Source organism: Arachis ipaensis, chromosome B06, assembly GCF_000816755.2.
Source record: "Arachis ipaensis cultivar K30076 chromosome B06, Araip1.1, whole genome shotgun sequence".
Taxonomy (NCBI): domain Eukaryota; kingdom Viridiplantae; phylum Streptophyta; class Magnoliopsida; order Fabales; family Fabaceae; genus Arachis; species Arachis ipaensis.
The window spans coordinates 121,037,777-121,042,926 of record NC_029790.2 but is presented as its reverse complement, the minus strand read 5'-3'; the positions used below and the strand labels follow the sequence as shown (position 1 = coordinate 121,042,926).

The following is a 5,150-nucleotide window of genomic DNA, read 5'->3' as shown; positions in this document are numbered from 1 at the left end:
CGGTTTCCGTTAACGTTTTCCACATGTATCGTTAAATGACAAATCAACAATGATAAAACGACGTTGTCTTTTGGTATTAGAGCATATTGTGTCAAAACGGCGCCGTTTCTCTTTTCCTCTCTCTTGAAACGCATGAAACATCACAATAGTTAGAGAGAATGCGACGGAGCTCGGATCATTGGAAGGGATGAGGAAGCCATAATCGGTGATGCTATGCAGAATGTGACTGGGCTCATTCTTCGCAGTTTAGGATACCAATGCTAAGCCATAGTTGGAGTTGTGACCACTAACCAGCGACATTAACGACATGGAAAAATGGAGCAACAGTGACACCAATTAGATAGAGAGACAGAGAGACTCACTCAGTGATGCGACACAGAAACCCGACAGCCCAACCACATCACCAATCCATCAGCGACACCCACAAACAGCATGCCACACAAACAAACGGCAGTAATTTTGGTCGAATTTCAGAGTTCAGAGGTAGAGAAAAGTGAGATTAAGAGAAGTGAAAATGGAGTCATGGAGCTTGGAGATGGAGGTAACGTTGTGGTTTGTAAATCGTAAAAGTGAGAAAGATTGAGAGGTTGGGGATTTATTGCTAGGGTTTTCATATATTCAACTCAAATTGGGCTTTGATTAGGTCAAAATGCATTCTGGGTTAAGAAGATAACTTTTAAATTGGGTTCTTTCTAAAATGCAACTTCGCGCCACAGACGCCATTCCGGCAATTTAGCGACTTTCTCCGGCAATTCTACTCAAAGCAGCTTCCTCCAACTCGAAGTGTAGAACCGCAACAGAAAGGAGAGGTAGAATTGTAAAATCATACCTTTTGATTAAAGCACCGTGTTCTTCTCTTTGATTATCACTCTGTCGTCTTTTCTCTCTCTCTGTGTGTTTGATATTTTGTGTTTTGTGTGAAGAAGGAAGAAAGAGCGTCTGGATAATGACTGGGGAAAGCTTCAAATGGGGAGAGATGAGAGAAACGGTGTTGTTTTGATATGTGCTGTGTCACTTAACGATTTATGCAGAAAACGTTAACGGAAACGGTTAACTAATTGACGGAAGGACAAATGCGATTGATTTTAAATCTTTTAAGGACTAATTTGATTAAAAAAATCATTAGGGGACGAAAATGAAGAATGCGTGATCTTTCAGGGACGATTTTGAGTATTAACCCATTTTGATATTTGTAAAAGTGTTGTCTTTGTTTAAAGTGTGGCTAAATAAATAAGTCACACTTTTAAATAAAGCATCTTCATAAGAAGATATTTTTGCCATCTTCATTTTATTAGTTGCCATTAAAGTATATATAAGAAACATACAAAAGAATAAAAAAGCAACTAAAATCATATCAAAAAATATTTAAAACTACTATAAAAAAATATCTAAAACCAAATTAGAAGTAAATTAAGGCCCCGTTTGTTTGATGTCCGTGTCTATTGTTTGGTTTGTGAGACACAAAAATAAGAAGGACACGCTTACACACAAACATACACAAAATACATGTATTTCATGTCTCAGTAAAATGGTGAGATACAGATTTTGGGTGATGGACACGGATCTGTATTCTTTTTTTTAGACTATTTTATCCTCATTCATTTTCTGAAATTCCAAATATCTCCCTTTTTTGTTACAAATCCTAACCAATGATTTCTTTTGCAATTGTTTTGCACCATTGAAGCTGTACCACCGCCGCACATCGTCTCCGTTTCCCGCTGACTCTCCTCTCTGATTATTGCATGCTGTGCTCTGGTCACAGTGAGCTTGTGTTGCTACTCCACTGCCTTTGCCTCTCTATCCCGCAGTTGCATTAGCCTCCTCCTAGCTGTGCTTTGCCTTGTTGCCTCTGGTATTTTTCTCTTGTGATATATATATTTTTTTAATTTTGATTATTGATAACATGTGTTATTATTGATTGAGTGATATTCTAATGTTTGGGTATATGGCTGATCGAATTGTAGGTACACACAGGAATTCTTTATAATTACTCATTTTATTTTCATCTGAATTCTTCAATAGACAATGGATAATCTCGGCGGTGGTTGTTTCAAAGCATTTTGAAGTTTGATAAGTTATTTTTCCTAATTGAAGAGAAAAAATAATGGAAAAAGCCATGTGTCTAATTCAAAGAGGACAAATTATTTGTATTGTGTCTATAAAATTGCTTATTAGTCTGCTTACTAAGTTGTTGATCAAATTGTTTGTATTATATGTTGTAGAAATTGAATAAGTTGAAGGATAATCGTTTGTAGAAATTGACATGTTAATTTATAAGTTTGGATCTTTTTTCATTGTGATAGTAGTCAGAGTCAATTTTGTCTTAGAAAGTTATCAATCACCTATCTCAAAGTATTATTTCCTTTCTTTTACTTAATAAAATTACATATTAAAACTCTTAATTATTTTTAGCTGATATTTTTATTGATATGTATTTAATTAGATTTCAATCATGTCTTTTCTATTTTGTTCATCGCTACTTAATAAAATTACATATGCTTATGTAATGAGTGTTTTTTTTATTTTTAGTTTAATTGAGCATTTTTCCTATTCGTACAAATTATTGGAGTTCTTCATTTATGTATTTACTTGTTATTGTTTCTTAGGAAGTGATGATGGATCGTTCTGAACAAATTAAGCTATGTGTTGGATATTACTAGATTATGAAAATGCAATTTGACACCTTAATGCTGCTACTTTTAGTTACTTTATATATGTATATTAGGAATAGAAGGTAGGGTCATTCTTCGATTGGTCGAAAAGTGAACACACTGCCATTAAGGCGAGATGCATTAGATAATATCATTGGGGAGGGTGGAGATAGAAATTACATATGGGAGTTAAGAATGAGTTTAAATACATTTGCAACTTTATGTGAATTGCTACAAGTTCAAGGTGGATTAGATGAAGACGGTCATATTGGCATAGGCGAGCAAGTAGCTACTTTCTTAATCATATTAGCTCACCATACGAAAAATCGCAGCTTACAAGTTAGGTTCTATAGATCTGATGAAACTATTAGTAGGTATTTTCAAAAGGTATTGTATTCAGTTTTGCGTGTCTAAAGTATCTTATTTGTAAAGGCAGACTCTGTACCGGAAGATTGTGTAGATCCCAGATGGAAATGGTTCAAGGTAGGTCGTGTATGTAGCTCCAATTTTTATTGGTCAAGTTAACTTTGCGTGTAATAACTTTTTTTTTTTTACATTTGATAGGGTTGTCTAGGAGCATTAGATGGAACTTACATAGATGTCACAGTCCTAAAGAGTGACAAATCTAGATACCGAACAAGAAAATCTAGAATATCCACCAATGTCTTAGGAGTTTGCAATCAGAACATGAATTTTGTCTATGTCCTTAGCGGTTGGGAAGGATCGGCATCTGATTCACGAATACTTAGGGATGCTATTACTCGACGTAATGGCTTGAAAATACCTGTTGGTATGTCTAAATCAATCTTTTGAAAAGAATAATAACTATTTATTATGAGAATTACAATCTATTTCTTATATTTCTCCATCCTTCCATTTTAGGGTGTTATTACTTAGTGGATGCTGGCTATACTAATGGGAGAGGATTTTTATCTCCTTATAGAAATGTCCGCTATCATGTGAATGAGTGGGTTCAAGGTCATCGGGCACCACAAAATCATCTAGAGTTATTTAATAAGAAGCACTCTTCGGCTAGAAATGTGATTGAGCGGTGTTTTGGGTTGCTTAAGAAAAGATGGGCAATTCTACGAAGTCCCTCGTTCTATCCTATTAGGATTCAAAGCCACATTATTATTACTTGTTGTTTGTTACAAAATTTTATTCGTATGAACATGGATGTTGATCTTGAAGAAGATGCAACTCTTTTACCAGAACATATACCCGTAGGAGATGACACTATAGTTGATGAACCTAATACAATTGATGTTGTAGAAAGTAGCCATGAGTGGACTCAATGGCGTGAGGACCAAGCAATCGAGATGTGGCAAATATAGAGAGGAGAACGTGGCGTGTAGAGTTTTTACCTTTGCAAGTTTTGTTATGTATCCAATTATCTTAGACTATTTGTATTTGAATTCATTTGAGTTTTTTTCTTTATGCAATATGTATTTGCCAATTCGGATTTATAACTTGTATTCTAATTAAACATATAATTAAACAAGTGTTTGTTTTAATTAGACAAGATAATTCTACTACCATTGAACTCTAATTTTGATAGTAATTCTGCTGCCATGATTTTATTTGTTATTGTGCATAAATATTATCTAGCAGCAAATAGCCTTCATACCCTGCCAATGGACTGAAGAAGAAATTGAACAATTTGTGGTGTTCATGGAGGAATTGGTTGTTGAAGGCAAGAGGCAGATGCTGGTCAATTTAAACCAGAGGCATTTCAAAAGCTGGCGGACAAAATGAATGAGAAGTTTTCTGGATGTGGTCTCACTGTAAAGCACATCAGAAATAAACACAAATGCCTCAAAGAAAAATATATGTTTGTGGCTGAGATGTTGAGTTGTAGTAGTTTTGGGTGGAATTCTGAAAAGATGTGTGTTGAAGTGGATAGTAAACAAGTATTAGAAGCATGGGGAAAGGTATGAATTTTTGAACATTTAATCATTCTTCTTATAAGTACTTTTTAATTTTCATGTAATTATACGTATCTTAATTTATAATGTATACTTTGTTTTATGTTGTATAAGGTCACAATGTTACGCTTTACACTCCAGGCAAGCCATTTCCGTTGTTTGAACGTCTTGAGAACATTTTTGGCAAGGATAGAGCTACCGATCTTGATGCATACAGTGGAAAAGATGCTGAAGAAGATGTCACACCGGGCTCTACATTTGCTGTGGCCACATTTGGTGGCTTGGGTTTAGGCGGAGACGATATTGACATGGAAGACTGAGCAGCTGCCGAGAGCGAACTACCCAACACCTTTTCGACCTCTTCAAGTGAGAGAAATTAAGTACGTCAAATTGCAACTAAAAAAAGCAATGATGCTACAATCCTATCAAACTTAGTTGAAACTTTTAAGGCTGCGGTTGAGAATCAAGGAAAGCATGTGCAGGTACTAGCCAATGCAATGTCTGGGGTTAATGAGCAAGTGAATCTTGGCCGAACGTTGAAGAGTCTTAGTTTCGACACAATGGAGATCGTACA

At 35.4% G+C, this 5,150-nt stretch overlaps 1 pseudogene; it reads left to right on the top strand.

The window, feature by feature from the left end:
- On the top strand, positions 2,715-3,985 carry LOC107647431 (annotated as a pseudogene).